Here is a 21,873-nt window from a genome sequence, read left to right as displayed (position 1 = left end):
AATCACCCAGAAATAGATTTTTCCTACGTCAAAATCCTTTTTTTATTAAGCTTGGCTTCAGGAGCTAGAATTTCCGAACTGTCGGCGTTATCCAGAGATCCGAATCGTATAGAATTTCTTCCCTCAGGGGAAGTTCTACTTTCCCCGGATCGTAGCTTTTTAGCAAAGAATGAGGATCCTTACGAGCCTTTCTGTCCAGGACATCCTCATCCTCTTCGGGTCCTCTCTTTAGGAGAGAAAAAGGTGGTACTTTATCAATTAAAGGTATCAGGCAACAGATCCTGTACTTTATTAAACAAGCCAACCCTGATTCCTTCCCTAAAGCTCATGATGTCAGGGCAGTTGCCACCTCAATTAACTATTTCCAACACATGAATTTTGATGATTTGAAAAAGTATACTGGATGGAAATCGCCGACAGTATTTAAGCGTCATTACTTAAAGTCCTTGGAATCTCTGAAATTTTCAGCAGTTGCGGCGGGTAACATAGTTTCCCCCGACTCTGCTTAATCTTAAGTTGAAGATCCAGATCTCCTTTCTACCTATCTCAGTCAACAGTTTGTCTATACCTACCATGTTCATCTATGTCTACCTTGAGTCTTAGCTGCTCTTGTGATGGTACAGTGGGTGTCCCTTATTTTTTTGCTAGGGTCACCCACAATTGATTGTATATAATGATCTCTATGATGTGGTCCCCTTATTTTTATGCTAGGGTGACACATCTCCATTTACAATGGTTATGGGTTTTGTCTATTAAGATCTATAAATTTATTTACCATATAACATATATAAATTTATTTACTATATTGTATTCTAAGTTTGTTCAGAATCATTTTATTTATTATAATTGCTTTATTTACTATGGTATGTAATAAGTATACACAGATGTTAAGTTCAACATATATTCCATGTAAGCCCTGTACATATATGTTAACTTTAAGCTAATCTTAAGTATTATTTTCTAAATTGTATAAACAATTGTGTATATATATATTTTCTTGCAATTATAATAATCTTTTTTATTTTAAGTTTTATTGAGACCTTGTTTATTTTCATTTACAATCTTGTGCTAATTCTCTGGTACGATTTCGCGCAGCGACGCGAACTGAGCCCAGAAAAGGGATTTTGACGTAAGGAAAAATCTATTTCTGGGCGATTGGTTCATGTCGCCCAGTGAAATCCCACCCTACCCATCCCTGCGCTCAAGATTGTCTGCTAACTTCAGGATGGCCACCAGAGGCGCAGCAGTCGGCAGCGTGGGGTGGAGTAGTAGTAGTTGCTGCCCATTCTGTGGGTCGGCTCCCCTCTTGTGGGGGTTTTGTCGTAGGAGATTTCTATTGGTAAGAGGTTCGTGGTAGTGGTCTCACTCGCCCTAGTGTTCATACCGACGCCCTCTTGGAGGGTGAGCGAGTCAGTTATACTGACCTTTTTCTTTATTTTATTTATTCTCTGGTATTTGTTAGTTCATTTACCTTAGAAATAATGGATTAAAGGGATATTTCGCTGGGCGACACGAACCAATCGCCCAGAAATAGATTTTTCCTTACGTCAAAATCCCTTTGTTATGATACAATAAAGTTTCATACAATGAACTTACCTGTCAGATATATACATAGCTAAGACTCCGTCGTCCCCGACAGAAATTCAAATTTCGCGCCACTCGCTACAGGTAGGTCAGGTGATCTACCGGCCTGCCCTGGGTGGCAGGACTAGGAACCATTCCCGTTTTTCTATCATATTTTCTCTTCGCCGGTGGTATCAACATTGTTGTTACTACCTCCTGACTGGAATTCGCTTTTCAAGACTTTTTGATCAACTTTATTGGATTTCTTGGTGACGTACTGGATCGTTGTTTTGGCATTCGCTACCGTGGACTGGATTTGGACTTGCTTTTGATTTTTCTGCTAGAATGTCTGATTCAAGTGTTAGTGTGAGAGTGTGTGTGAATGTAGGCTGCAAGGTGAGGATACCGAAGGCTTCGGTTGATCCTCACACTGTATGTCGTAAGTGTAGGGGGTTTGACTGTTCTTTAGCTAATACCTGTAATGAGTGTGAAAGGTTGAATGCTAATGAATGGAAGACTCTAACTTCTTACTTGAAGAAGTTAGAGAGGGATAGAATTAGACGGGCTGCACAGAAGGGTGTGAGTACAAGGCCTATTGAGCCTTTTTCTGAGTCTAACTCTCCTGTAATTAATGATTTTGATTCTTCTCCTCTGTATCTGAACCCTCACAGGCTTTGCATTCGGATTCGGCTTCTGAAATCGCCAATCTGAAGGCTACTCTTCGTAAGATGAAGACAAAAATGGCGACCATGCAAGGAAAGGGAAGTGATAGTGATTTGCTTAGTGAAGTGAGTGTTCCAGTGTTGTGGAGGGGGCGTCTGACCGTCCCTGCGATGCTCCCAGGCCTAGACCCTCTTAAACTCACATACCCAGAGGAGAAGGAAAGTCGAAAGCCGTACGGAGGTTGTGGGGAATCCCCAACGGTCAGGCGTCCCTTCAGCAGGCTCTGTTTTCGCTACAGACTGCTCAGGACCACTTTAATAGAAGCGTCCTACGAGATTGTTTCTCGTCGTCCGGTTCTCCTTCACCTAAACGAGGGTGGAAGGACTCTGATCTATCTAGACCACTGAAAAGGCACTGGAAAGAACCCGCGTTTGACTCGAGCCCAGAGCGCTTCTTGGAGGAAGCCCCCTCTTCTATCAAGAAGGCTAAGATGGTCTCGACGCCTCCTCGATCGGTAGTTGAGGATCGCTCACCTTCGAGGTCTCCTGCTTCTTCTATTTGTGAAGAGGACGCTGGTGTGGCTTCCAAGAGGATATTGTTACTGTGCAAGAACAGTTAGCCTCTTTAGTCGGAGTTCTTTCGAGGGATCCCCCTCGCAAGAAGGACGCTAGACTTCCTATTAAGAAGTCTCGTCTTCTTTCGCCTGCCAGACGTGAAGCGTCCTCCAAGCATGAAGAGCCTTACAAGCGCGAGACGTCTTCCAGGCGCGAAGATTTCTAACAGGCGTCAGGAGCTATCCGAGCGCAGTTACTCTAGACAACGGATACTCTCAGGCGCGATGCGCCAGCCAGGCGCGAGGAGTCAGCCAAGGCGCGAGGCGCCAGCCAGGCGCGAGGAGTCAGCCAAGCGCGAGGCGCCAGCCAGGCGCGAGGAGTCAAGCACCAGCCAGCGCGAGGCGCCAGACAAGCGCGAGGCGTCAGCCAAGCAACAAGCTCCAGCCAAGCGCGAAGCGCCAGCCAAGTGCGAACAGCTTGCCAGGCGTGAGAAGTCAAGCAGACGCGAGACCTCTAGTAGACTTCAGAGAGAATCTGTTCACTCGATGAGTCCCTCTCCCCTAGTAGGAGTTGTCGCCAGTAGAGAGAGAACTTGGTGAAGATCCTCTCGTAGCTTCAAGCCGATTTTCCGCACGGTGTGGACGTAGATTCGGAAGACGAGACTAACGGTAGAGAAGGCTTCTCTAACTATAGAGTTTGACAGACCTTCGTTTTGCAAGAGTATGGAGATTCGTTGACTCCTGCTGCTCCTCCTTCGCCTCGATCACTTTTTTCGAGTGCGATCGTACCTAAGTCTTCGTCGGTTTTGAAGATGAGACCGACTATCTCTATGAAAAGAGCTCTACAGTCGCTTGACAAGTGGATGTTGTCAAAGAAGGAACTGGTCAGAACCACCTTCTGTATGCCTCCAGCCATACTTTCTGGAAAAAGAGGTGTGTGGTACCGAACTGGGGAGAACATGGGCCTTTCTCTCTCAGCATCGGGCTGAAGCGGACTTTTCAACCTTGGTGATTCATCGCGTAGACACGCTTTGGAACTGAGCTCATGTGACTTGGGGGCGATTTCTGAGACTGATACATCTCCTCAAGGGACTCTTCCATATTTGAAGTCTTTAATTTCCTAGACTGGTCCCTTGGGGTGATGTCTAAGAAGGCTCATGACTCGGAAGGTCTAGACCCCGAAGTCATTCTTAGTATACGTACTGTCATGTATTGACAAGGCAGTACAAGACGGATCGGGAGAAGTCTCCTCCCTCTTTGGAGCGGTACTCCTTAAGAAGAGGAGTATTTTTAGTGCCTTCTTAACCAAGGCGGTTTCACACTCACAGAGAGCAGCCCTGGTTTTCGCTCCCATGTCAGACTTCTAGTTTCCTTCTCAGTTAGTGAAGGACATTTCTCGCTCACTGACTGAGAAGGCGACACAAGATCTTCTCCTTCAGACTGCAAGGAAGAAGAGACCCCTTGTTGCGGTTGACAAGAAAGGACCTACTTCTATTGTTCAGCCCTTTCGAGGAGGCCCTCCCTCCAGAGCTCCCTCAAAAAGGAGAGGTCCTGAGAGAGAGGTAGAACTACTTCCCGTCCCTTTAAGAAGGGAAGTGAGACAACCAACCTCCAAACACCAGTGGGTGTCCAGGCTTCTCGAATTTGCAGACGCCTGGACATTCATAAACTCGGACGCTCTTCGATGTCTATAATCAGGAAGGATATCTTATCCCCTTCCAGGACAGTCCTCCCCTAACGGACTATTCCGCGGGAACTGTCAGCCAGATACAGGACCCTGTACTGAGGGTATACTCTTCGTCTGATGGTGGATCAAATGTGGGACAAATGAGCTATAGAATTAGTACTGAAGCAAAACTCTCCGGGGTTTTACAATCGTCTTTTTCTGGTTGCGAAAGCCTCGGGGGGCTGGAGACCGGTATTAGACGTCAGCGGTCTGAACAAGTTTGTTCTAAAGGAGAAGTTCTCTATGGAGACTTCGGCCTCAGTCCTTGCGGCTTTACGACAAGGAGATTGGATGGTGTCGCTGGATCTCCAGGACGCTTATTTTCATGTCCCGATTCACCCTTCTTCGAAGAAGTACCTCCGTTTCATGACGGGGGGAAGGATCTTTCAGTTCAGGGCCTTGTGTTTCGGCCTGTCCACAGCTCCTCAGGTCTTCACAAACCTGATGAAGAATGTGGCGAGGTTTCTTCACCTCAAAGGCGTCAATATCTCTCTATATCTGGACGATTGGCTCATCAGGGCCAGAACAGAGAGACAGTGTTTGGAGGACCTTTCTTTGACCCTAGACCTGATAAAGTCGTTGGGACTACTCGTGAACCTCGAGAAGTCACAGTGATCCCCAGACAGAACTTAGTCTATCTGGGGATTCAGATGGATTCTTGGTTGGGGTTTTCGAGTATTTCCTTCGCAAGAGAGAATCGTGAGAGGCTTGGAAAAAGTCTCTCTCTTCTAGGGAAAGAACGAACTTCGGCGAGGGAATGGTTTAAGCCTTCTAGGACCCTTTCCTCGCTCGAACAGTTCTTTCCTCTAGGAAGGACTTCATCTTCGTCCTCTTCAGTTTTTCCTAAGGAGATCATGGAATTGGAAGCCGGGACTTCTCTCCGACAGTTTTCTCCTTCCAATGTAAATGAAACCACACCTGCAATGGTGGTTGTCCCCTCTAAAAGAGAACAAGGGAAATTTCTCTGGAAGTTCCGAACCCAAGCGAGTGTTATATTCAGACGCATCGGAGAAGGGTTGGGGAGCAACACTAGGACCGAGAGAAGTGTCAGGCACCTGGAAGCCAGCACAGGTGTCCTGGCACATAAATTGCAAAGAACTTCTGGCAGTACACTTGGCTCTAAAGTTCTTCGAACCTTTTGTGACAAAACAGTGTGGTCGAAGTGAATGTGGACAACACTACCGCCTTCCTACATTCGGAAACAAGGAGGAACACACTCCTTGTTCCTATACGAAATAGCAAGAGATCTGCTGCTATGGACCTCCCAGAGGAACATCTCCCTCCTGAACAAGATTTGTTCAGGTACGAGAAAACGTCAGGGCAGACAGACTGAGCAGGAGAAGCCAGGTCTTTCACACAGAGTGGACCCTTCATTCAGAGGTTGTGTCAGAGTCTTTGGGATCTTTGGGGCACTCCTCATGTAGACCTGTTCGCCACATTCCTTACCAAAAGGCTGGAAGTCTTTTGCTCAGTGGTGGAAGACCCAAGAGCTCTCGTGGTCGATGCCTTCCTGCTAGACTGGTCTCATGTAGACATGTACACTTTTCCCCCTTTCAAATCCTGGGGCAAGTGTTTGAGAGAAAGTTTGTAGTGTCCAACGGAACAAGAATGACCCTGGATAGCCCCTTTTTTGGCCAGCACAGGATTTGTTTACAGAGGTGCTGGAGTGGACAGTAGACTTCCCCAGATCCCTTCCAAGAAGGATGGATCTTCTCAGACAGCCACACGTTTTTGAGAGGTTTCATCAAAACCTCCCCGGCCCCTCACTCCGCTCTGACTGCCTTTCGACTATCAAAAGACTTGTCAGAGCGATTTGGGGGTTTTCCTCGCAAAGCTGCAAGCGCTATCGCTAGAGCCGCAGAGCTTCCACTAGACGAGTCTATCAGTCTAAGTGGGAGATTTTTAGAAGGTGGTGTAAGTCTAAGAAGTTGTCCTCCTCCAGTACTCTATAACCGAAATCGCTGATTTCCTTTTGTTCCTGAGAGAGGACTCTCACTTGTCTGTATCTACTATAAAAGGATACAGGAGCATGCTTTCGGCAGTCTTCAGAAATAGAGACCTAGAGCTTGCTGATAATAAAGATCTGCACGACCTTATTAGATCGTTTGAAACAACAAAGTCTAAGGACTAACTCCTCCCAGCTGGAACCTGGATGTAGTTCTCAAGTTCCTTTCGTCTGAAAGATTCGAGCCTCCTCATTTAGCTTCGTTTAGGGATTTAACGAGGAAATGCTTGTTTCTCTTATCTTTGGCGACAGCCAGAAGAATTTGTGAACTTCACGCCCTTGAAGATGAAGTCGGCTTCAACAGAGACTCGGCCTTCTGCTCGTTTAGAACACTTTTTCTAGCGAAAAACGAAAACCCCTCGAATCCCTGGCCCAAGAGATTCGAGATTAAAGGCTTATCGAGTCTCGTGGGTAGAGAAACAGAAAGGTCTCTTTGCCCTGTAAGAGCCTTGAAGTTCTACTTACAAAGGAAGAAACAAATGGGAGGCTCGAGGCAAGGTCTTTGGTGTTCGATTAAGGACCCACAAGAATCATGTCAAAGAATGCATTAGCTTTCTTCATAAGGAGCGTCATTACAGATGCTCACAAGTTCTGTCCTGACGACTCTTTTCCACTCTTAAGAGTAAAAGCTCATGAAGTTAGAGCAGTGGCGACGTCTCTCTCTTTTCAGAAGAATATGTCGCTAAAGAAAATCCTTGATACGACATATTGGAGGTGCAACTCGGTATTTGCATCTCACTATCTTAAAGACGTTCGCGTGACCTACGAGAAATGTTTTTCTCTGGGGCCTTTCGTATCGGCGGATACGATACTGGTTAGGTACGGGAGCAAACACCAATCCTTAACTTTGTACATACCTTCTACTAGATATGTTCTAGATTTCTGCTGACAAAGAGGGCTCGGTGCTGCACAGGCGGCCAGTCACTGTTGTTCAGTAAGGAACTCTTGTGATATCTTTTGGAGGAGTATTAAAATTTTTTTTTTTGGAATTTTTGTATGAATGCGTATTAGCTTTTCGAGTTATGGTTGTTTGTAATGAGTTCGGGGATAACTCAGAACAATTCTTTATACTAACATGGTGGTTAGGATCAGGTGGTCGGGATTGGTTGTGTGCTCCTTCATAAGGTGTGTTGTCATAGAAGTGGTCCAGTACCCATTGACAAAGTCCTTTCAGGCTCTGCCGAGTAAGCGGTTCATATACCCATCGACAGACCCACAAGAACTCTTAGCCATAGATCACATATCTCGCTAAAGTCTTGAGGTGATGCAGACTACCGGGCAACAGCCACGAAGTCTACCACCTATCAGGTAGGAACCAAGGTTTTTCTTTTATACCTACAACATATGTTGTTTACCTGTCTATTCCATAAGTAGCTGTCTCTTACCCTCCACCAAAGGGTGCCAATCAGCTATGTATATATCTGACAGGTAAGTTCATTGTATGAAAATGATATTGTTATAATACAATAAAGTTTCATACATACTTAACCTGGCGGTAATAAACGATAATGGCCCACCCAGCCTCCCCGCAGGAGACAGGTGGAAGAGAGAAAATATGATAGAAAACGGGAATGGTTCCTAGTCCTGCCACCCAGGGCAGGCCGGTAGATCACCTGACCTACCTGTAGCGAGTGGCGCGAAATTTGAATTTCTGTCGGGGACGAGGGAGTCTTAGCTATGTATATATCTGCCAGGTAAGTATGTATGAAACTTTATTGTATTATAACAATATCATTTTTATGCATACTTACCTGGCAAGTATATATAATTAAATTCCCACCCTCCTCCCCTCAGGAGACAGGGTTCAGAGAAAATCTGAGGAAAACGGGAATGGTTCCGAGCACCAGCACCACGGGAACAGGGGGGCGATCACCTGAACTACCAGTGTACTAGCGGTTGCCACGAGTTTTGAAATTCTGCCAGTGCGTCAAGAGGATAAGCTATATATATATACCTGCCAGGTAAGTATGCATAAAACTTTATTGTATCATAACAATATCATATTTATGTTTATAGTGGTCGGGGGAGAGGGGGAGCGATACGAGGGGAGGAAGCCGGCCAAGGAGTCGTTGGAGGGCTCTCCAGCGACTCCTTTGGTTACGGACACGTCTTCCTCTTTCCTTCCTCCGTCTCAGCTCCCACGTATGGTTCCTTCCCCTTCGAAGGGGTGTGTCATAGTCCTTCTCCTCACTTGACCAGTCGAGCATGGAGGAGGGCGCGCGGCACCATGGTATCCAGCTGTACTCGGGGTCTTCTGTTCGCTCAGGGTGGGAGATTTCCCCCCCTGGGCAATCAGGAACACCCCCCCCCCCCCCCCCCCACCCCCCCCCCCCCCCCCCCCATTAACCCGACCTTTCCTTCTTCAGGTGTGCATGCCGCGGGTGACGATCTTGGACAGGTCTGGTACTCGCTTGGGCTCCAGGGGACACCGAGCATTCAGGGGCTGCTGTGTCCTCTGGCGTGTGGATCCAGGCCGGTCACCCATGGACCAGAGACGTTGACCACAACAACAGTGTCGACGCCGGGTTACGCTGCTCCTCCCCACCTGGTGTATACTCCGCACATGGCGACGGTTACAGTCCAGGCTACGCAGCCGGGTTTGCCAAGGAGAGGGAGGTCACCCCAGCGCCTGGTTTCACTGCTCTCGCCCCAGCCCCTGACTTTTGGTGTCCCAAGAGCTCTCCGCTTGACCTGCCCCCAGTACCGGTGATGACGCTGGCTCCTGCACTGCTACCAGTTCCCATTGCTGCCGCTCCTGTACCAGTTCCTGCAATCGGCGCTCCAGCCCGTGGTGTTGCTGCCCCCACTGCAGGTCCCTCCGGACAGGTGCAGCTGGACCCTGTTGCTTCGGCAGCTGCTCCCGCTCCGTCCTGGATGGAGGACCTGATGGTGGTCCTGAGGAAGCTGACGAAGAAGAAGAGGAAGGTGTTGTCGTCTTCTTTGTCATCGTCTGCAGCCGCCTCTTCCCCTTCGACTTCCAAGGCCCCACAGCCGACGAAGAAGAAGGTTGCCTCCTCCCCCCCTAAGAAGTCTCACTCAGAGACCTCTTAAGGGTCTGTCCCACTCCGGTGGGACAGTTGGGGCTTCCGCTGGTCCTCCTGTTCTTTCGAACGGGGCCTGTCTCTCCTTCCGCTAGGAAAAGATGACGGGGACCGGAGGGGTACCGGCTAACACCAGCACCTCCTCACCTGGCGCTAGAGGTTCTGCCTCGGCGCCAGGTACCATCTCGGCCACTCGTTTGCGAGAGGTACCTAGTGTACTAGGGTCCAGGCAGCCGAGCCAACTCACCGCCAGGACCCAGGCCAGCGATCGCTCTCGTGGCGATCCGCTGGTTCCCAGGGTTGACGCGACAGTCCCACCAGACTGTACACGGGTTGAGGCGAGGAAGAGGTCCCCCTGGTCACCAGGACTAGCCTTGGCTGGTCTAGGCACCATGACGCGCCGTGAGGATGGGCCACGCCCCCACCGCAACAGTGGACTCTACCGGTCCCCTGACCGTCGCTCCAATCGAGACCGGATGGATAGGGTGACCGGCAGCAGCTCTCCTGACACTTGGGACCGTTGCTACCGTTCTCAGTCCTGCGGTTCTCCCCAGGGAGACTGCGTGACTAGGCCTGCAGCTCGATCGTCACCGTGGTTTGGCAATCCCCTGCAGCCCCCCAGCGCACCGGTTCTGCCGGTGGGCAGGGAGGGAGCGTCAGGTCTTCCACTCCTATCCCTTCAACCTCCTCGGGCTACACTGGGAGGAGCGAGGCGATTAGGAGTGACCGCGAGGAGTGCGCTTCTCGCGGTCCCTCCACGAGGGCCTACGAGCCTGGCACGGTTTTAGGACCGACCAGATTGTATGCCCAAGTGGTTGGAGGAGACCAGGAGGGGTCTGTCGTGGTTCCTCCTGTGGAAGGAGGAGGGTCTCGGGAGGTGTTCTCTCTGGATGGACTTGACGGTCCATCCTCTCTGGACACAGTCACTCCGGAGATCCAGAGGTCTTTCTCTGAGGTTATCGCGCTGATTCGTCAGCACAATGACCTCGGGGAAGGATCGGTGCTTCCGCCCTTCGAGCCTACATCTAGGCTGGAGTCGTTCTGGGGTCCTAAGAAGGAACCCAGGACGACGGTGGGTCTGCTCTGATCGGCCTTGGCCGACAGTGTGCTAGGCGAAGTGGACTCTCTCGTCTCCGGACAGGAGGGATCGCTTCGGTCTGGCAGGTCGTCCAAGCTGCTTCCCACTCCTCTACCGCGACAGAGGCCTTCGGAGGACCCGCTGCCACCCAAACAGGTTAACCCGGAGCTGGCTAGGCTAACTCCGGGTGTGTCTCTTCAGCACCTGCTGTCTGAGAACCTCTGGTTCTCACAGCAAGAGGTATTGGCATTGGAGTCGACTGCCATGACAGCGTTCCAAGCAGTCTCCTGGCTGGACCTGTGGTCCTTCACAGTGTCCAAGGTCGTGGCCTCCTCGGGAAACATCACTCCCAAAGGAGACCCGTCTTTTGGGAGACTGTGCCAGTCTGGAGGTAGGGCTATCTCCTACCTGGCCCACCAGACGGCCAACCTGTGGGCCAACCTGGTTCTGAGACGTTGGGACGCAGTCCTGACTCGAGTGACCAGGTCGGCAGGGCGTGAGGCAGCGTTGGGTCTGAGAAACGGACCGGTGCTGAATTCCCCCACTCTCTTCCGTAGAGAGATGGTGGACGCTGTGGTGGAACAGCGGCGCACTGAGGACAGTGACCGCTTAGTCCACCAGGCAGTCTCGAAGGCAACTGGGCAGCCTCGAGCCACTGCGGCTAAGCCAAAGAGCTCAGCTAGCGCTTCCTCTGCGGCTAAGATGACGGCCTCGTCGAAGCCGAGAGGAAAGAACCAGCCTTTGACTTCTGCAGTAAGGAGGTGACCATCAGCCCTCCTCCCAGTCCTCCTTCTCCAGAGGAGGAGCCACGAAGAAGAAGTCGAAGAAGGGGAAAGGCTAGGGACGGCGTTCCCCCTCACCTGCTGCCGGAAGTGGGGGGTTGCCTGGCGAGGCATTGGGCAACTTGGCAGTGCTACGGAACCAAGACCTGGATAGTGGATGTCCTTCGGGACGGATATCTACTACCCTTCGAGTCGCGGCCACCCCTCACCTCCAACCTGGTCCATCTACAGACGTACGTTCCCTGTTCTGCCAGGGACGTAGCGCTTCAGCAAGAAGTGGAAGCCATGCTGAGCAAGCGAGCTGTGGAGATCATACAGGATCAGCCACCGGGCTTCTACAGCCGACTTTTCCTTGTGGAGAAGTCATCGGGGGGCTGGCGCCCGGTGACAGATCTCTCTCCCTTGAACCGATTTGTTCACCAGACTTGGTTCACGATGGAAACGACACGCTCAGTGCTCGATTCCATTAGGGAGAACGATTTCACGCTTTCTGTGGACCTGAAGGATGCGTATTTCCAGATACCCATCCACCAGTCCTCCAGGAAGTACCTCCACTTCATCCTTGACGGGACGGTGTACCAATTCAGGGCACTTTGTTTCTGTCTCTCAACCGCCCCACAGGTGTTCACGCGAGTGTTCAAGCTGGTGTCGGCTTGGGCTTATTCGGAAGGGATAGGTCTTCTGAGGTATCTTGACGATTGGCTGGTCCTGGGGAGCTCCCGCTCGCAGTTGCTACAGGACAGAGATCGACTCCTTGAGTTCTGCCTCGATCTTGGGGTCATGGTGAACTTTGAGAAGTCAGATATCGAGCCCAAGCAGAGGATGAATTACCTAGGCATGCTGATCGATATGGTAGCAGGGCGAGTTGTCCCTGCAGACTCGCGGATCAGCAGGTTCAGGGAGGCAGCCGGATGGTTCCTGTCCCTACAGGAGCAGCCAGCTCAGCAGTGGCAGGTTGTGATTGGTCACCTGTCGTCTCTCGAGAAGTTAGTCCCTCACGGGCGTCTTCACCTGCGGTCTCTTCAGTGGAGGCTAAAGGAGAGTTGGTCACAGGCAAGAGACCCACCGTACTTCCCCGTGTCCCTCACGGAGAAGGCGAGGCAGGATCTAGCCTGGTGGCTGGATGACAGGAACCTCGTAAGAGGAGTGCTCCTTTGCACTCCCCCCCCAGAGATGCTGCTGTTCTCAGACGCGTCAACCAAGGGATGGGGTGCACACCTAGAAGAGTTGCTGGCTGCAGGTGTGTGGGACCATCGTGACAAGCACCTTCACATCAATGTTCTGGAGCTCAAGGTAGTAGCATAGGTCAACAAACAGGGGGCCTAGTGTCCCTCCTGTTGCACCAGTTGATGATGCAGGTGCACGAGTGGGTGGTAGCTCACTCGGTAGAGCTGTCGGCCCGATACATTCCAGGCAAGAGGAAAGTAAGTGGCAGACAAGCTTAGCCGTTGGAATCAGGTGATAGGGACTGAATGGTCCCTTCACCCAGATGTGGTGGAAAGGCTCTTCAACCTGTGGGGGTGTCCAGTCATAGATCTGTTCCCCACCCGGCACAACAGAAAACTCGAGGTTTTCTACTCAGTTGTACCGGACCCATGGGCAGCTGCAGAGGACGCTCTTCAACATCCGTGGGACAACCTCTTAGTGTACGCCTTTCCCCTGTTCTGTCTGATTCGCAAGGTGATCAGCAGGATGCTGGTCACCGCGAATCTTTGGATGATTCTGGTGGCACCCAAATGGCCTCAGGCTATTTGGTATCCGGGCCTGCTGGCTCTTCTCGCCGAAGCACCGAGAGAGATTCCCCACTGGCACAACCTCCTGTGCCAGCCACACGTGGAACGGTACCACCGATCGGTTTGGTCCCTGTCTCTTCACGGCTGGCTATTATCCACCATCTCTTGCTAGCGAGAGGCTTTTCTCGTCGAGCAGCAACAGAGATGGCGGGATACCTCAGGCAGTCCTCTGCAGCTGTGTACCAGGGGAAATGGTCCATTTTCTGTGGTTGGTGTCGTGGACGGGGTCTCTCTCCTCTCAGAGCCACTCTTCAGCAGGTAACGGATTTCCTCGTCTTCCTTCGCCGAGAGAAGCTCCTCTCCGTCTCTGCAGTGAAAGGCTGCAGAGCCGCCCTGGCCCTATTCCTTAAGCTGCGGATAGTAGACATCACCTCCATGGAGTTCTCCCTCCTGAGGAAGAGCTTCGAGAGGTCTTGCCCACCCAGGGAACTCAGGCCCCCAGGGTGGGATGTGACTCTTGTCCTTAGGAGTTTGACTCGAAGACCCTTCGAGCCACTCCGGGAGTCGTCAGACAGGGATCTGACCCTCAAGACCGTCTTTCTGCTGGCCCTGGCATCGGCGAAGAGAGTAGGGAAACTTCATGGTCTTTCCTTCGATGTTAAGCACACGAGGGGATGGGGATCTGTGACACTCGATTTCGTCCCAGATTTCATAGCGAAGACTCAGAACCATTCGGTCCCTGACAACCAGTTTGAGTCATTCACGATTCCCTCCCTGAAGGACTTCACCGACGGTGATGCGGATGAGATGCTTCTTTGTCCTGTGAGGGCGCTACGGCGCTATCTGAAGAGAACTCATCACCTCAGGCCTGAGTATCAATGCCTCTTCGTTAGCACCGGGGTTAACAAGGAGGTGGTGTCCAAGAACACTTTCTTTCTGGCTTCGTGAGGTCATCAGGAAGTCAGAGGTATTGGTCCTACCCTTGCATTCTGCAAGAACTTCTCCATGGCACAGGTGCTGATGACAGGGGTTTGGGCCAACCAGACCACCTTCACATCTTTCTATCTTTGGGATATCGCCCACAGGTCCTTGGACACCTTTTCCTTGGGACCCGTGGTGGCTGCTCAACAAGTTGTGTAGATTACCCAGCTCCTGAGCGGACAGAACAGCATCGCATCCTTGTGTGACTGCGTGATTGGGCGAGCGAATGAGTGTGACTGGCTTCTCTTCCTCCCCCTTTCTCTCCTCTACCTGTGGAGAGGGCTGCGGTCATCACTACGCTGGACAGGAGGCCGATGCAGGTAAGCTACTCGACTGAGCTCCGTCCTATCCCTTTCAGTAGGGATAGGAGCGGTTATCCACCACTCCCCTAACAAGGGGGGGAGTGGATGCCAACAAGAGACAAACCCATGACCTTATTTTGGCTCTTGAAGTAGGAACTAGTTTTTGCTTGCTATTCATAAGAGGCACGCTTGCCTCCCTCTTATGAATTTGGTTTAGAGGTCTGACCACTGATCCTGCGGTACACACCCCGATCAGCTGGGCAGAGGCTAGGATCCCTCCCTCTGCTCTTACGACCAGGGAGGGAACCATGGTCGGACGAACACCAGTCTGTTCTTAAGACTCAGATTCCACCCACCAATAAGTGAGTCTTCCATATGTTAAAGGACCAAAAGGTTTGTATTACGTATCGGAACAAGCAACAATTTGTTGAAAATTGTATTTTTCCTAACTGTACAAACCTGAGGTCCTTTACACATAGTCCCACCTCACGCCTCCCCTCACTCTGTTCCTGGGCCTAAAGCAAAGTGAAGCTTCACCTCTCAGCCGGGCGGGACTCCCGACTACCAGACAAGCAGTTAACTACCGAACCTCCTTGTTCAAAGCTTATGACCATATGTTAAAGGACCTCAGGTTTGTATAGTTAGGAAAAATACAATTTTCTACAAATTATTATTTCTCAATGATTCAAGCACAGAAAGGCCTACAACCCAAAACTTAAATCTGCCTTGCATAGCCTCAGGTAATAGTTCATCCCAATGTAGACCTAATCTCCAGATTTCTTGGAACAGTATTTTTGCATGCATAACAAAGGGACATATGAACCCCGGGGGGTCAAAGCATCGAGCAGTTAGGCTTAACACATTCCTCTTGGTACAAATAATATCCCCAAAGGGGTCCACATTCTCTATCTTAAATATAAACCAGTCAGAGGAGGAAACCCTGTGTTGGCCTAACTCCTTTACACCTTCCACACTAGAATTTTCTGTCATGGGCAAGGTTTTATCATTAAAAGTACACTTTGATGGGGACATACCAGCCTCTTTCAGAATACCACAGGCTTCATTAAATCTTACATAGGCCTTGGCGGGGCTATCAGCCCCAGAAAGCCCGTCATCAACATACAGATTCTCAAGCAATTCAGAAACCACCTCTGAGGGAGAGTATTTCCTTGAATGAAATTTCAGTGGCATTCAACAAAAAGGGACTATTATTTCCAAAGGGTACTCTTACAAAATGGAATGTTTTACAATGTCCTTTTCCTTCAACAAAAACCTGTGAATATCACACTCCTCCCTCCTTACTTGTATTTAGAAGGAAAGCCTTCGTAATATCAGTACTGCCACCTTCCACCTTCTAAATCCCAGTAAAACCACAACTAAATCAGGTTTTTCTGGGATTGACCTGTGTCGCCCAGTGAAATGTCCTTATAGCACTCATTTCTAGGTATAAGTTAATGCTAAATATATCAGAGAAAAAAGCCATATGGAATGCTGGGGTTACTACCCCCAGCTCGCTCACCCTCATAGGGCATCGGTATAGCACAGGGGCGAGTGGAAGCCACTACCACAGATACTCTGCCAATTAGATCTCTCCTCTCTCAAAATCCCTCACCAGAGAGGTACCGTTACACGGCCACCTTCCGCTCGCCACCACTACTTCTGCCAAGAAACAACATTCCTTCATAGCACTCGTCATCGTAAACACATTTGTTCTTTTGCTTATATTCTTAGTGAATTTTCTAAGTTATTATGTCTTCTGATCTCCAAGAAGCATCTTCTTCTAAGTTGAGTTTTGTTCATGAAACTTACCTGACAGATATACAGTAGTACCTCGAGATACGAAAGGCTCTACTTACGAAAAACTCGAGATACGAAAGCCAATGCGAAAAATTTTACTGCTCTTCACACAAAAAGTTTTCAAGATACGAAAGGTTGTTGCTGTAAAGTTCCGAGATTCGCCCGGACCACCGAGAACAATTTTAAAACTCCCGCGCCGCCAACTGAGTAAACTCGCCACCATCCTCCTGCTCTCCCATTGGTTCCTGATGCTAGTCACCCCATAAGGTCCTGCTCTCCTATTGGTCAGCATCTACCCCTTGTGCTTTAAGTATTCTATTGGTAAAAGGATGCTGTAAATTGAAAAACTTATTCATGCAATACATTTAATAAAAAAAAAAAACATTAGGTAAAGATAGAATAAAGAATAGAAATGAATATTAATAAACATTACCTTAATATAATTTATCTAGCCCTAAATCCCCAAAAACCGCACCAAAATTTACCACATTGGCAACCCTGTTACCTCCTATTCTGTCCGCCAGTTGGCAACACTGTCGTTGACAGATACAAAAACCTTCCCTCAAGTCAGTTGTTAACGAGCGCCCGTGTTGTTTACATCACGGCCGCTCTTTATAAATTTCCTTAAACATTTTTGTGCCTTTAAAGCTTTCATTATTTGTTAAATGAGACTTTATGTGAATTACCACTCACAGCATTACATCACGAAAATAGTGAATTAACTTTGATTTCTGTTGTGGTTCTCATCTTAAATTACGAACTTTTGCGCGACCCGGAACTACTGACCTGTCCAATTCTACAATGGATTGCCAAGCAACATCAGGAACTGCCCGGTTTGTGGGACAAGGATGAGTAGCAGGGAGTATGAACCCCATGACATTTGTAGCTCTTGTCGGACAGGTTTGTGACTGACTTCTCGTTGTGACGTATGTAAGCCTGGTCTGACGAGGATATGACTGCTTATATGAAACGCCAAACAATCTTGCAGCGTAAAAGATCGGTTAAGGAGAAAAAGAAATCGATTGCTAGAACTGTATCTAACGAATTCTTTGACTTGGGCGCTCATGGTTCTGGCTCTTCGGTTTCGGTATCGTACGACTCCGATTACGAATTAATTGATGCTTTGCCCCCTGTACAACCGGTAATTAGTGAAGTTATTTCTGATGTAGATTCGAAGATTTTGGCAATGGAAACTACCTGGAAACAGAATTTTAAGAAATTACAGCTTAGTCTAGATAGAGATATTTCAGCTAAGTTTAACAATCTGTCAGAGAATTTTCAAGAAGCCTTTACTAGAATGTCTAACACTTTTAGATTCATTTCAGCTCCTCGTCAGGTACCTGTCGACAGCACCATGGGTAACGGTGCGACGATACCCCGGCTTGTGAACCACGTCGTGGCGGAGGCCTAGGGGGGATCCGGTCTGGGCAGGTGCCTAACGAATCTTTACCCAACGTGTCCCCTGTTAGTCCCGTAACAGTGCCAAAGGGCGCTTATTTAGGAGAAGGGGGGAGGGATATTAGTGTCAGGCCTAAGATAGCTAGTCGTCAGGATTTTACTTCAGGGGAAGTTTCTAAGTTAGGATCTGACGATGATGATGATGATGACGCGGATTCGTGTGATATTGACGTTTCTTAGAATGGATGTCATGATGTAGAATTCAAGAAAACTTTTTGATTTAATTTTGAGTTTTCTTCCTCAGGCGAGGCCTAAAGAGCAGAAGCAGCCTCCGCCTCGTGTATTACAGAAGGGATTTTTCTGACGGTCTTCCCGGTCACGGGAATTTTTACGTTTTTTCCCTTTGCCCAGAGGTTCGCGAGAGTGAGGGCGGACGTTGCCGCTAAACTTTCAAAGGTGATCGGGGAAGGGGGGAAGAGGAAGCTCTCTTCTCTTCTGCGACAACCGGAGAGGGGTTACCAGGTGGCGGATGATTCTTCATTCTCTCGACCCCCAAGCCAAATCCTGATTTTGTCCGACTTTCAAGTCAACCCTTGCCTTCAAGTAAGGCTTCGGTCTCTGTCTCAATTGAAGATTTATTGCTATGGAGTCTGTTATGAGCTCCTTACAAGAAGCTCAATCCTTCAATATGTGGGTCCTCAGAGGGCTTTTAATGTATATCAAGGACTCCGGGTTTTGTTCCTCCTGATGACTCCTCTTTTTGAGAAATTCTGCTCATCCATTTCAATCGCTTCTTTACATCAGAACGAGCTTGCTGCTTCAATGCAGGCCTTTCTTGTTTCTCTAAGGCGTAACCTGTATTTGTCGCAGTTACCCTCCTCTGTATCGGAGATTCAGAGAACCCGTCGTGTTGTCCTCTTCTCCTTTTGGCGATTTCCTTTTCGATATTTCTGTGCTTTCTGAGGTTTTGAAGGAACATCAAGGTGATGCTCTTCCCAAGCTCACTGGGCCTTATCAAGAGCTTTTTCCTCTGGTCTTCCTCCCGTTCCTTCAAGGAGTAAGCGTAAGTTTAGACCAGATCTGTACCTTCTGCTCCAGCCCAACAACCTCCTTCTGGCTCTTTTTTCCAGAGTACATCTCAGGTGCTGGTGCCTCTACTTCACCTCTGGTGCTCACCCTTTGAAACGCGGGAGAGGTTCTTGGCGTTGGGCTCTAAGGGCAGAGAAAGAGCTCAACCTCCAGGAGGACCTTCTTCTTCTTCTTCTTCTTCTTCCTTGTCTCTGCGTAGAATTTCGGAAGTAGGAGTCATCACCTCGCCTGGAGACGCAGTAGGAGCTTGTCTCTCCCGCCATTGGTCAGCTTGGGCAACGAGAGCGGTGGATGCTTTGGGTGGGTGGTGGAGGTCCTGAAGGAAGGTTACGAGATCCCTTTTGTTTCCAGACCTCCACTTTCCAATCGTCCTCTCGAGTTCAGCAGTTATTCCCCTCACTCAATCAGGGGTCAAGCCTTGGAGAAGGAGCTTTCGGCCCTCTTGGAGAAGGATGCCATAGAGCGAGCTCCTCTTCTCCCGGGTTTTACTCTCGGATGTTTGTAGTTCTAAAGACCTCGGGTGCCTGGCGCCCCCATCAATAGATCTTTCGGTTTGAACAAGTTCATTCTAAAGTCCAAGTTCAGGATGGAGACGGTCCAGACTGTTCTTTCATCCATCGATCTGCAGGATGCTTATCTGCAAATCCCCATCCATCCAAGAAGCAGACCTTACCTTCGGTTTTCACGGACTCGGGAGTTTTCCAGTTCAAGACCCTTTGTTTCGGCCTCACCACTGCTCCACAGGTCTTTTCTCGGGTGATGGCTCCTGTTTCAGCTATTCCCCCCAGATGCTGAAGCCTTGCCGAGGATGGGGGGCTTAGGGTTCAGCAGCTGGGCCCTGATGCCTGGTGGAACTACTTCTTGCTGGGCCCTGGTGCCCAGCTGTTGATCCAACTAAATGAGTCAGCCCTTTTCCTTTTACTAAAACAAACTTTTTCTTCCTTCTGCTTCCTCCTTCTATAAGGCACGGATTTTATGTTGATGACTTGGATTGGTTTTGGACATGATTTGGACTTGTTCATTGGATTTGATGGAGGGTGGAGGATGGTTGGCATGCCCCCTCACCCGTAGAACTCGAGTACCTAACGTGGTCGAGCGAGGGGAAAGTTTAGATGTCAAACCCTGCTCTTAGTGCTGGGTCTGATCTCGACGGACATCATGACGCCTTAAGCACTGAGGGTGGGGTGTATATCTGGGTGGTACCCTAGGGCAGCCCTGTATGGGATAACACTGTCCTCTAAATGTGGCCACTCCATGGTGGGTGGGGGCTACCTTGGACGAATCGTTAAATTCTACGTCTTATGGAGACATTAAAAACCTTCTGTTGACGACTTAGGCAAGGTAAGGACAAGGAAAATTCTGTTAATTCCTCCATTGTGACTTTGGAGCCTTTTTCAAAGGACCTCCTTGTTACAAACATTTTATATGTGAAACCAGTCCCTTTATTTAGACTGGAATTATGAAACTGTATTTAATGAATTTTGCAAATTTGGGGTAAAGTAAAAGAAGTAAGGAATAGACTAGGCAAAAATTATGGGTTTTTTGAATTTGGGTATTTTTCAATAACGAATCTGAAGCTCACAGAGCCTACAGAGAGTTCAGATCAGATTCATTGAGTGTTGGACTCGCAGAGGCAAAAGAGGTCCCTAGGCATCTTGAGATTTATAGACACCAAGTGAAATTAAAGATAATAGTAAAATTAGTAAAACCTCCAGATCACCAGACCCAGCTAAGTGGTTAATTATCACAACTCATGGTGAGAGAGGCAACCTCGTCAAAGTGAAGAGGTTGGTAAGCCAGAAGATCGGCAATGTTGGGAGTCCTGAATTCAACTCGCTTTGGGCGTAATAGTTTCTTAGTTCATGTGAAGACAGATATTCAATCGATAATGCTTCTAAATTTGAAGCTTGATCCTGAGGGTATGATAAAACAGGTAAAAACCTCACTATAATTTTAGTATTGGCGAAGGGTGTTTATATTTAATGAAGATCTACATGAAATGGATGAGAGGAAATTTTGGAAATGTGTCCGGATGTGGTTTGGAAGGTTTTTAAAGTGCCCCCGCTCATCGATGCTTTATTTTAACATTTACAAGTTCATCTCTGCCATCTGAAATTATTCTTGATAGTGAAATGATGAAAGTTCGTCCTTAAAGACCGAGAGTGCTCCAGTGCTTTAAATGTTTTGGTTTTGGACACTCCTCTAACATTTGCACCAGAAATAAACTCTGTGAATCATGTGGCCAGCTGAGCACGAGGAAGTTCTGGACCAGTAGTTTCGGTAAACTGTAAGGGTGAAACATCGAGCCCGTGATAAGAAAGTGTAGTGCATTCAAGAAAGAACAAGATGCATTACTAAAATCTCTTGACGAACACATCAGTGTGGGACAGGCCAAAAAGCTGTTGGGCAGGAAAACCTATTCGGATGCCTTGAAGGCACATCAATTGAATACTGCTGCTTCTGGTGCCCATTCTGGTGGGGCTCCCCGGTGCCCTGCTGGTGGGCTTTCACACCCCCTCTAGTGGGGTACCCCGTTGCCCCCCCCCCTGTTGGGGCCTCCCGTGCCCCCCCTGGTGGGGCCTCCCGAGCCCCCCTGGTGGGGCTTCATGCCCCCCTGGTGGGGCTTCTCATAGGGCCCCCTGTTGGGGTTCCCATGTGCAGAGACTCTGGTCAAGCCAGGGGACCTGTTGGTTCAAGGGTTCAAGCCAGGTCTCAATATGTTGACGACTTCTCTCTGTCAGGGACATTGCCTGACATTGAGCCCTCACCTGATCTTGACATTACAGTGCACCGTGGAGATGACGGTGAGGAGATAGAGGCCCTCTTTATTCGTCAGAAGAGGGCCCTTTCTCCCTCTTCGCCTCATTCACGGTCACTCAGCAATCATAGAAAAACAAAAGTAAAACTGAAAGGGCAAGTGAAAGCCCATCTTCTAAAAGATCTGTAACACTAGATCTAGGTCAAATAGTACAGGTAAAACTGAAAAGATCTCTCTCACTAGGACACAGATTCCTAAATTAGTAGGGAATTTAAGATGCCTTCCTCTAAATAATGGCTCTCATGCAGTGGAAACATCCGTGGCTTTATACCAAATAGAGAGCAAGTTCGGGTTCTTTTGTTTAGGGGATCATGATCTATCTGCAATGTGTCTTCAGGAGACAA

General features: G+C 48.9%; 1 protein-coding gene across 5 annotated transcripts in view; it reads left to right on the top strand.

Annotated features, from left to right (window-relative positions):
• The window catches only part of LOC135196196 (lysophosphatidylserine lipase ABHD12-like), a 400,246-nt gene that overhangs the window by 40,568 nt on the left and 337,805 nt on the right, over positions 1-21,873 (top strand). The window contains exon 1 of one of the 5 annotated variants that reach the window (XM_064222799.1): positions 8,449-8,471. The exons of the other annotated variants lie outside the window; for them this stretch is intronic. The gene's annotated coding sequence lies outside the window, so the exon portion shown is untranslated. Of the gene's footprint in view, positions 1-8,448; positions 8,472-21,873 lie in introns of those variants that run through there. 5 annotated transcript variants of the gene reach the window in all.

This window comes from Macrobrachium nipponense, chromosome 17 (assembly GCF_015104395.2).
Source record: "Macrobrachium nipponense isolate FS-2020 chromosome 17, ASM1510439v2, whole genome shotgun sequence".
Taxonomy (NCBI): Eukaryota; Metazoa; Arthropoda; class Malacostraca; order Decapoda; family Palaemonidae; genus Macrobrachium; species Macrobrachium nipponense.
This window is presented reverse-complemented; position numbering and strand designations above follow the sequence as displayed.